This window comes from Aquarana catesbeiana, linkage group LG10 (assembly GCF_042186555.1).
Source record: "Aquarana catesbeiana isolate 2022-GZ linkage group LG10, ASM4218655v1, whole genome shotgun sequence".
Taxonomy (NCBI): Eukaryota; Metazoa; Chordata; class Amphibia; order Anura; family Ranidae; genus Aquarana; species Aquarana catesbeiana.
Genome location: NC_133333.1, coordinates 85,450,228 through 85,461,833, shown reverse-complemented (window position 1 = coordinate 85,461,833; position 11,606 = coordinate 85,450,228). Strand labels below are relative to the sequence as shown.

At 42.3% G+C, this 11,606-nt stretch overlaps 1 long non-coding RNA gene across 1 annotated transcript in view; it reads left to right on the top strand.

Annotated features, from left to right (window-relative positions):
* The first annotated feature begins 241 nt into the window (after nucleotides 1-241).
* Nucleotides 242-11,606, top strand: part of LOC141110045 (uncharacterized) — a 46,814-nt gene continuing 35,449 nt past the window's right edge. Inside the window, exon 1 of the long non-coding RNA XR_012236221.1 lies at nucleotides 242-399. This is a non-coding gene — a long non-coding RNA (uncharacterized lncRNA). The remainder of the gene's footprint in view (nucleotides 400-11,606) is intronic.

Sequence of the window (11,606 nt, the reverse complement as noted above, 5' to 3'; positions counted from 1 at the left end):
TATCGTGGGGGGCGGGGGGGCGGGGGGGGGGGATTTGTGTTGGAAGGGGGATTTGGGATTCTAGAAGGGGAATTAACCTGGGGGGGATGGGAGTGGCAAAGATTTGGGCTGAGTGGGAGGGTTTCAAATTCATGCTATTGACACCAGCTTAATCAACATGGGTGTCTTTTATGTTTTGTATACTAATGTGTTGTGTTTTTTTTTTTTTTTTTTTTTTTTCTTTTTCCTTTTAGAAAACAATGAAACGTACATTGTCCCAAATGTGTTTAACATACCGCAATGCAGAACTGTGTTTGGTGAGCCACCTCCCACAGAAACATATGTGTTTCAAATTGGACCAAACCTCATCGATAAAAATAACACTCAAGTTATACGAATTATGCCTGGAATCGCCTATAAGTAAGGAAACAAAGAGAATCTGGTGGGGGGGGGGGGGAGGAAGAGAAACGTCACTAAAACTTAAATAAGTGCAGCCTGTTAAGCAACTAATATATTGTACCCCTCCTGGATTACGTATACCTTACTCTTTGTGTTTTGTGTGGGTGTTTTTTTTTTTTTTTTTTGGGTTTTTTTGTTTTTGTTTTAATACACCTTTTTGGTTTGGGGAAATTTAAAAATCTTAAGCTTTAGTATGTTTGTTTATTGTAATAGGATTTTTTAATTAAATTTTTTTTTTTTTTAAATTTCTGCAACTTTCACTAAATTACCCAGTTAGTATACAGTAGTTGTACTCCTGCATTTTCAGCCCCTGATGGGGGACTGGAGGTGTCTGTGCTAACACACACACTGTGCAGTGCTGACTACCACTGTCATTATAAAGCCCTGAGCAATGAAATGCAGTCAACACTAAAGCGTGTGCATATACACGTGAAGTGGCTGAAAGAGAATGAGGAATAGCCCTTTGCAAGGCATGATCACTATGCTGTGTCCATCGTGGTGCCGGAGACCTGCAGACCAGGTCAGCGATAATGAGTAGATCTCCAGCCATTGTCCAACCAGCCTGTAAAACAACTTCTTACCAGCAGAAACTGGTGTGGCACTGGAACTCGGTCAGCCGACTTACTCCCTAGTAGCTGCTATTCTGACATGTAACTGGATCTCTAACTACTAACATGCAGAAAGATGACCACTACACACGCCCTTCGGGTCTGGTATGGATTTTAAGGGGAACCCTGTGCCAAAATTAAAAAAAGAAAAAGAAAATGACGTAGGGGCCCCCCAAAATCCATAAAGTAAAAAAAGAGAAGAGAAACTGCTGCGCCAACCCAACAAACCAATAAAAGTGAAAATAAAATGTAGTGAAATAATAAGCAGCCAACACCAACAATTAGACCAATTGTGACAATAAATAAAGAAACAAAAAAGTGTAGCGCTATACTGTATCAGTTAGCAGCATCAAAAATGTGCTAGGGTGACAAACAGTGTATATCAAAAGTTATATTAGACCATATGCGAAAGTACAGTGAACCATTAAGAAATCTAATATTCCAAAAGGGACATCTGTTCACATATCAGCTATACTTTATCGGTTAACACCATCACAATGTGTCAGGATGACAAACAGTGTATATCAACTATTGAATTAATATTTGACCTCATACAAGAGGATAGTACATCCGTGAGAAATCCAATATTCAAAAGAGGACCTCTGTTAGCATATCCTCTATAATAAAACAATGTGAATCAAATGTGTATCACACAAATTAAAAATCATACATAAGCATGTGTGGATAAGAGTAAATAATAAGTCTCTGAGGTGGGGACAGTTCATATAATCAAATGGAGACTTCTTGGAGCATAGGTATCTATCTCAAAATGACATTTGTTGCTGGATTCCTCCAGTGATCAGCCTGGTGTAATAATATAAAATGCCCTTACCGGACGCGGTGGACTCACAGGCCGTACAGCGGTGAGTCATACGAGCTTGAACCGTGTACCACGGTAGAGTTATAATTGTTCCTGGTCCACCATCAGATGATCTTGATAGAAAACTCCAATCATAAACGGTCTCCCGGTTCGTCCTCCAACACTCACTTTGGTCTCCGACAATTCAGGACAGGGACAATAGGAGAAGAAAGGCTCCACATAGTGTGAATTCCGAAAGGATTTTATTGCATAAAAAATTCCAGCATAAAAAATTCCAAATAAAAGCAAAATTTATAAAAACATGAAAAAATGTAGTAAGCGCAGTAGATAAATGGTTTGAGGTAGCGTCCTACACCCGACGCGTTTCGTCTGAAAAGACATCAACTGGGGTACAGCTCACCTCTCATCTTCTGCGCTATTTAATAAAAAGTGCTCAAAATTGCATTGGGGACACCTGTGCGGCGTGACTTCCGGGTTTGCATCACGTGGGGATATTTTTAGTCAGCTGACTATCTGTCTAACCTATCACCAGATGGCTTCCAGATCCAAACCAAACCTCGGTTTGGATCGTCCATATAGCCAATTAGAATCAGGCGATGTGGACATGTGGTCACCGCGCTCGCGCGTCACAACCTTATGACGCGGAGCGTCATAAGGTTGTGACGCGCGAGCGCGGTGACCACATGTCCACATCGCCTGATTCTAATTGGCTATATGGACGATCCAAACCGAGGTTTGGTTTGGATCTGGAAGCCATCTGGTGATAGGTTAGACAGATAGTCAGCTGACTAAAAATATCCCCACGTGATGCAAACCCGGAAGTCACGCCGCACAGGTGTCCCCAATGCAATTTTGAGCACTTTTTATTAAATAGCGCAGAAGATGAGAGGTGAGCTGTACCCCAGTTGATGTCTTTTCAGACGAAACGCGTCGGGTGTAGGACGCTACCTCAAACCATTTATCTACTGCGCTTACTACATTTTTTCATGTTTTTATAAATTTTGCTTTTATTTGGAATTTTTTATGCTGGAATTTTTTATGCAATAAAATCCTTTCGGAATTCACACTATGTGGAGCCTTTCTTCTCCTATTGTCCCTGTCCTGAATTGTCGGAGACCAAAGTGAGTGTTGGAGGACGAACCGGGAGACCGTTTATGATTGGAGTTTTCTATCAAGATCATCTGATGGTGGACCAGGAACAATTATAACTCTACCGTGGTACACGGTTCAAGCTCGTATGACTCACCGCTGTACGGCCTGTGAGTCCACCGCGTCCGGTAAGGGCATTTTATATTATTACACCAGGCTGATCACTGGAGGAATCCAGCAACAAATGTCATTTTGAGATAGATACCTATGCTCCAAGAAGTCTCCATTTGATTATATGAACTGTCCCCACCTCAGAGACTTATTATTTACTCTTATCCACACATGCTTATGTATGATTTTTAATTTGTGTGATACACATTTGATTCACATTGTTTTATTATAGAGGATATGCTAACAGAGGTCCTCTTTTGAATATTGGATTTCTCACGGATGTACTATCCTCTTGTATGAGGTCAAATATTAATTCAATAGTTGATATACACTGTTTGTCATCCTGACACATTGTGATGGTGTTAACCGATAAAGTATAGCTGATATGTGAACAGATGTCCCTTTTGGAATATTAGATTTCTTAATGACCCCCCAAAATCCATACCAGACCCTTATTCGAGCACGCAACCTGGCAGGCCGCAGGAAAAGAGGGGACCAGACCACCCCCCTCCTGAACTGTACCAGGCCGCAAGCCCTCAACATGGAGAGGGTGCTTTGGGGTAGACCCCCAAAGCACCTTGTCCCCATGTTGATGGGAACAAGGGCCTCATCCCCACAACCCTTGGCTGGTGGTTGTGGGGGTATGTGGGGGGGGCGCATCGGAATTTGGAAGCCCCCTTTAAGGAGGGGACCCCCAGATCCCAGGCCTCCCCCTATGTGAATTGGTAACGGGGTACATTGTACCCCTACCATTTCAGAAAAAAAAGTGTCAAAGATGGTAAAGACAAGACAGCTTGGGAAAAGTCCTTTATTAGCAATGTACAGATCCAGTGTCACCTATACTCTTCATTCTCCATGTGGACACGTCTTCATGTATACACCTCCAGCCATATCCACCATGCCCAAACCAACTGTCCCCACACCTATTTAAGAAATGCATATCTAGCGGTTGTCATTTGTGATTCTTTAGCTCCCTGTTTTCAGCTTTTTATCCAGCATCTGGGTTGTCTAGCAACCTCATTTGAACTGCTTACCAAACACCAGGATACGCTATACTTGTATGATCAGCAACTAAATGCATACTCAGCGAGCACTTAGCCATAGGAAACAATCACGTAAGATAAGGGTAGGGGGACAGAGAAGCCAGCTGATCTGTCGCTGGAGGTCCAGGGGAGGGCCATGCATTCTGGGAGTTGATTCATGTAACTGGAGCATGAGCATTTTATTTCTGGTGTTTAGCATTTCGTTCATTTCTGTCATAGCTTTTCGTTCGTAGCCTTTTCCTGTCGTAGCCTTTTCCTTTCGTAGCCTTTTCCTGTCGCCATAGCAGCTTCTGTCACAGTGTTTTCTGTCACAGCGGTTATGTCCAGCATGTTTTTCCTGTCGTAGTTTCCGTTCGTAGGGTTTCGTTCGTAGCATTTCCGTCGCACCATTAGCAACAGTGCTCTGAGTACACTACTCTATGACAGACGTTAATTCCAGATCTGCTCGGTGCTCTTGCTTGGTTTTTCAATCTGTCAGCATCAATCATCGTTCGCAGCATTTCTGTCGTAGCTTTCGAGGGGAGCATTCATGTCGCAGCTTTTCAGTCGTAGCATTTCTGTCATGACATTTCATTTTGTAGCTTTTTCCTGTCGTAGCATTTCTGTCAGCTAGTGCACACATCCAGGGTCTGTCACGTCTATGGATCCATACAGGCTGAGATTTCGTTTTTAATTGATTGTCGTCCCACAATCTTCTCGCCCGTATACCATGCGTCATACGTGCACGTTCACCATTATACACCTTTACTACTACACACCACGGTCTGTGGGTACCTCGGCCCTGAGTGTTCGCTTTTAATTACCTGTCTTGGTGATGCAGGTTGCTCGGGCTCGCTTACTGCATACACTAGGGTGGTGTTGTCATTAGCTTCACATTCACGCACTGTTGGCTTGTCATTTCTGCACCTACATCCTCATACTTGTCAGGTACGAAGGGGGGTTGTTTTCGTAGGTTGGTTGTCTGTTCTCATTTCTCTAGTTTGTGTTTCCATAGGTCAGGGCATGTCGCGCGTTTCGGAAGCGGACAATTCACATTCATCTCTCCACTGCTGTATGGGGGTTCAGTGCATGGAGCACCCCAACATCAAGGAGTGTGACCTTTCCAAACTCGTAGCTGAGTTTTATCACTGGTGTACCCCTTTCCCGGCCTCAGCTGGGGGGGGGCAGTTTTTTTTTTTTTTTTTTTTTGTTTGGTTGTTATTCCCAACTCCGTCCCAACCTCTTCCATCCACCAGCGCAGAACATGTTTCTATGCATGATTCTTCAACCCAGATTCATGCAGTACTTAATGCGCTCTAACGTCCTTACTACAACTGTCACTGTCAGCTTTTAGATGCGAACCCGCCACTAAATTAAATAAAGGGGAAGGGTCACCAGGTGACCCCACCCCCCACCCCTTTGTTTAATTTAGTGGTGGGCTCGAATTACAGCTCCTTCTCAGCGCTATCAAGTATAGGAAACAAAAAGTCGATAATTACATCTAAAAGCTGACAGGGACAGTCAGCAAGTGAGGGAGCCTGTCTGTATAGGCTGCCCCCTCACTGTGTATACTGCTCTTCACCTCTCCTCTCCTTGCACACAATGGGCCCCCCCCACCCCAAAGAGTACCTGTCACATATCTGCTATCACATAGATGCAATGGGTTTGACTTACTAAAGGCAAATCCACTTTGCACTACAAGTGCACTGAAAGTGCGCTTGTAAGTGCAGTCGCTGTAGATCTGTGGGGAAGCTCTGCTGATTTAATCATCCAATCATGTGCAAGCAAAAATGCTGTGTGTGTTGTGTGTGTGGTGGTTTTTTTTTTTTTTTTCCTTGCATGTCCCCTTCAGATCTACAACGACTGCACTTCCAAGTGCACTTGCAGTGCAAAGTGGATTTACATTTAGTAAATAACCCCCAATGGATTTCTCAGTTCTTTAGATCAAAGGCATAAGTTTCTGTCTGTAGATGATGTCAGTTTGACCACTTAAAGACTAAACCTTTTTCTGACATTTTGTTGCTCACAAGTTAAAATCAGTATTTTTTTAATAGAAAATGACTTAAAACCCCCAAATATATAATCGGAGACCCTAGAGCAGTGGTTCTCAACTCATGTCCACAGGACCCACTAACAGGCCAGATTTTATGTATTTAAGTATTACCTAGGGGAGATGCAGACTAGAATGCTGCAATCACTAAGCAGCAAATTATATCACCTGTGATGTATTTCAGTTATCTTGCAATTCTGGCCTGTTGGTGGGTCCTGAGGACAGGAGTTGAGTCCACCCTAGAGAATAAAATGGTGGACGTTTGTAATATTTTATGTCACGCTGTATTTGTGGAGCGGTCTTTCAAACGCAATTTTTTGGGGGGGAAAAAATACACTTTTGGGAATAAATACACTTCCATGAATTAAAGAAAACTAAACAGTAAAGGTAGCCCAATTTATTTGTATAATGTGAAAGATATTACGCTGCGAGAATCGTAAGAGAATCATGATCTTTATTCTAAGCAAAAAAACTTGTGATTCTCAATCGTGCAGCTCCTAATGTAAATCAAAATTTTGACTTAAATAGATGTAAAAACTGATCCAATTTTTTTTTTTTTTTCTTTCTTTTTGAAAAAATGTGATTGAACTGATGAAACAAACTGAAGGCATGTGCGGAGGGTCCTTTCACATGGGCTTGTCCGTGTTCGGACTCCGCTTTGCTCAGCAGGGATCGATCTTCTGAGCAGGCAGATGACAGGTTCGTCTCCGCTCACTGTGCGGAGATGGACCTGTCAAAGCCCCGCTGTCCTCAATGGAGATCGGATGAAAACCAGGACACCTGTCCGGTTTCATCCGATCCGATTCTCCAGACGGATGAAAAATAGGGTTTCCATGCGTCTGGATTTCACGGACGGGATTGGATTGGTTATCGGTGGACATGTCACTGCTGACATCCGCTGCCCCACTGGGGTAAATGGAGTATCCGATCAGGTCCGCCTGAAACTGACAGGCGGACCTGATCGGAAAGCCGGTGTGAAAGGGACCAAAGGGTAAGGCTGGTTTTGTACGGGCATTCTATTATTTTATTTTTATCTTTATTTATTTTTTTACATCCAGTGTCAATGTTTACATCTGTTTTCATGTCCGCTGACATCCATGTTTTACAAAAAAAGTGACTGAACTTCAAACACTGTATATAGCTTACAATCCACTCTTTACTACAGGTAAGCCTATAATGAGGCTTGCCTGTAGCTACCCAGATATCTCCTAAACCTGCATGGTTTAGGAGATCTCCCCTGTATCAGCATGTGCTGACGTCATCGGCACCGAAGCAATGGCTGGTTCGTGCCGTTGCATGAACTAATATGCCGTTACCAGCGGCTCATGCGCGGGAGTGACGTCATCACAGCGCCGGACCCCGCGAAGTAACTCTGGGAGCGATTTTGCCGGCCGGAGCTGTGTACTGGGACTGCTGCGAGGGCTCATCTAAGGTGAGTATTTCATAATGAGCTAGTATGCTATGCATACTAGCTCATTATGCCTTTGTCTTGCAGGAGTGTTTTTTTTTTTTTGTGGGTTTACATCCACTTTAACAAAGGATGAGTCAGCAGGATTTCCTACTGACAGCTGAATGTACAAAAAACAATTGCGAAAAAAATAAAATGTCGTGGGGTCACCCCCAGGTCCTCTGGGTTTAGTATGGATTTGGAGGGGAACCCCCCCTCATGATTTGGGGCAAGGGGACAAGGGCCTCTTCCCGACTACCGTCGCTGGTGTATTTAGGACCAAGGAGAGTGGGGATTTTTGGGTGCACATCAAATAGATATCAAATATTTTTGTATAAAAAGATTTTTACTTTATTGAGAAAATATAATAAAAATATATATTTTTTTTTACACATAAAAATGTAAAAAGGAGATTTATATATAGAAGTGCCACATGTATTTAGTTGCAGATGCAGTAACACAGCAAAGACGATGTACTTCCCAACATGTTTCGCCCATCTGTCGGGCTTCCTCGGGATGCTGGTCACATGCAGAATACACTGCCTTCTAGCGAAAAACATACAACAATAGTTGTATGTTAGATCAGAACATGAGTACAGAAAATATGGATTCATCTATTGAAATTACATGCATGTGCATCTTGGCTATCACAGTGCGATTGCTTACCTGTATCTCCTAGAGGATGGGGGGGGGGGAGAATGGGGTAGGTCTGCCAGGATAAATGCTGCCGCCGTACCGAGGGAGCCCCACGCTGAAGGTGAGTGTAGATGGTACAAAAAGGCCAGCTAAGGTATAGAAAAAAAAGATAGTGTCTTTATAATGTGTGAGGGTAAGCTGGAAATAGCCTTCACATCATCATGGCACACAATAAATAGTAGGGGTTAACACTCACAGAGGCAGATACGGCAGCTGGCTTAATGCCAGGGACCACACACCTCCCAGCATACAAATCACTTTAAAGGAATACCTAATGAAACACAAAATATACTATGTAGTACCTGCTGCTGAAAGTCAACAGTAAAGAGGACCAAGTCCTTATAGGCATCAGAGCAGCACAGAGCAGTCACAAGCATGATAGATTTAATACAAATAAGTTAATTAGGTATGTACCTGAGTGGAGTGTTTGTACCGTCGCTGGTGGTTGTTGGGGTTTTCGGGTGGGGGGGCTTATCGGCATCTGGAAGCCCCTTTTGTCCCGCTATCCCCCCCTCCCCATGTGAATGGGTATCTGTACTCATTCACCAAAAAAAGCGTAAAGTCCTTTCTTTATCGTACACAGAGCCACAGTAATAACTGTATGGTTATATGGCACCTTCAGGTGATGGTCACTGGCACACCCTAAACAGGAAGATCAATTCCCCATATAACCCCTCCCCTTACCGGGAGTACCTCAGTTTTTTTCACCAGTGTCTTAGGTGTTGGTCACGAGTAAAGATGTGCTGTGCTGAGCTCCGATGGAATATTCCTTACTGGGGCAAGCCATGCAACCGGATCCAATCAAAGTGTCTTTTCCAGGCCTAATTGAATGGTACCCGGGCCTCGTGTCCTAAGAAACAAGGTTTTGCTTGTAACGCTTCTCTTTTTAGAGAGCTGGACCCTGGGATCCAGTATTTGTTTTTTTCAGCCATATTCCTAGGGGGGTGCTTTTTACAGGCCCAGGGCTGTGGATCCCACCATAAAAAGGGGGCCCCAATCCCCGAAGGTTTTCTAAATGGAGCCCACCATGAGAGGTGAAGATTGGGCCTGTTACCACAGAACCCTGCAGCTGGATAAGGTAAGGGAGATTTCTAAGGAATTTTTCTAATTCTTGTGGGTTTTCTCCTTTAACCACTTCAGCCCGGAAGGATTTACCCCCTTCCTGACCAGAGCACTTTTTACAATTTGGCACTGCGTCGCTTTAACTTCTAATTGCGCGGTCATGCAATGCATTACCCAAACAAAATTTGCGTCCTTTTCTTCCCACAAATAGAGCTTTCTTTTGATGGTATTTGATTACCTGCGGTTTTTATTTTTTGCGCTATAAACGGAAAAAGACGGAAAATTTTGAAAAAAAAAATGATATTTTCTACTTTTTTGTTATAAAAAAAATCCAATAAACTTAATTTTAGTCATACATTTAGGCCAAAATGTATTAGGCCACATGTCTTTGGTAAAAAAAATGTCAATAAGCATATATTTATTGGTTTGCGCAAAAGTTATAGTGTCTACAAACTAGGGTACATTTTCTGGAATTTACACAGCTTTTAGTTTATGACTGCCTATCTCATTTCTTGAGGTGCTAAAATGGCAGGGCAGTACAACCCCCCCCCCCCAAAATGACCCCATTTTGGAAAGTAGAGACCCCAAGGAAATTGCTGAGAGGCATGTTGAGCCCACTGAATATTACATTTTTTTGACCCAAGTGATTGAATAATGATAAAAAAAAAAAAAGACAAAAAGTTGCCATTAAATGATATATTGCTCACACATGCCATGGGCACAACCCCCCCCCCCTCCCCAAATTACCCCATTTTGGAAAGTAGACACCCCAAGCTATTTGCTGAGAGGCATGTTGAGTCCATGGAATATCTTATATTTTGCCACAAGTTGCGGGAAAGTGACAAACTTTTTTTTTTTGCCCAAAGTTGTCACTAAATGATATATTGCTCGAACATGCCATGGGCATATGTGGAATTACACCCCAAAATACATTCTGCTGCTTCTCTTGAGTACGGGAATACCACATGTGTGGGACTTTTTGGGAGGTTAGCTGCATACTGGGCCCCGAAAACCAATCACTGCCTTCAGGATTTCTAAGGGCGTAAATTTTTGATTTCACTCCTCACTACCTATCAGTTTCGTAGACCATAAAATGCCAAGAAAGCACAAACCCCCCACAAATGGCCCCATTTTGGAAAGTAGGCACCCCAACAGAATGTATTTTGGGGTGTAATTTCACATATTCCCATGGTATGTTTGAGCAATATATCATTTAGTGACAACTTTGTGCAAAAAAAAAAATAAAAAAAAAAAGTCTCTTTTCTGCAACTTGTGTCACAATCTAAAATATTCCATGGACTCGACATGCCTGTAAGCAAATAGCTTGGGGTGTCTACTTTCCAAAATGGGGTCATTTGGGGGGGGGGGGGTTTGAACTGTCCTGGCATTTTATGCACAACATTTAGAAGCTGATGTCACACATCACCCACTCTTCTAACCACTTGAAGACAAAGCCCTTTCTGACACTTTTGGTTTTACATGAAAAAATTATTTTTTTTTGCAAAAAAATTACTTTGAACCCCCAAACGTTATATATATATATATATATATATATATTTTTTTTAACGCAAGGCCCTACAGATTAAAATGGTGGGTGTTTTTTCATTTATTTATTTATTTTTTCACACAGAATTTGTGCAGCGATTTTTCAAAGGTATTTTTTTGGGGAAAAAAACACACTCTTTAAAATTTTAATGCACTAAAACACACTATATTTCTCAAATGTTTGATGGAATAAAAAAGATGATCTTAGGCTGAGTACATGGATACCAAACACGACATGCTTTAAAATTGCGCTCAAACGTGCAGTGGCGACAAACTAAATACATTTTTAAAAGCCTTTACAGGTTGCCGCTTTTGATTTACAGAGGAGGTCTACTGCTAAAATTTCTGCCCTCAATCTGACCTTCGTGGTGATACCTCACATGCATGGTGCAATTGCTATTTACATTTGACACCAGACCGACACTTGCGTTTCCCTTTGCGCGAGAGCAGGGGGGGACAGGGGTGCTTCGTATTTATTTTTTATTTTTTTTTGCTTTTTTATCTTATTTTTAAACTCCATCCTTTTCATTTTTTTTTTTTTTTTTTTTTTTTTTTTTTTTTAATTGGGATCTATTAGACCCTAGATCTCTCCTCTGCCTCAAAGCATCTGGCCACACCAAGATCGGTGTAATAAAATGCTTTCCCAATGGTGCTGTTT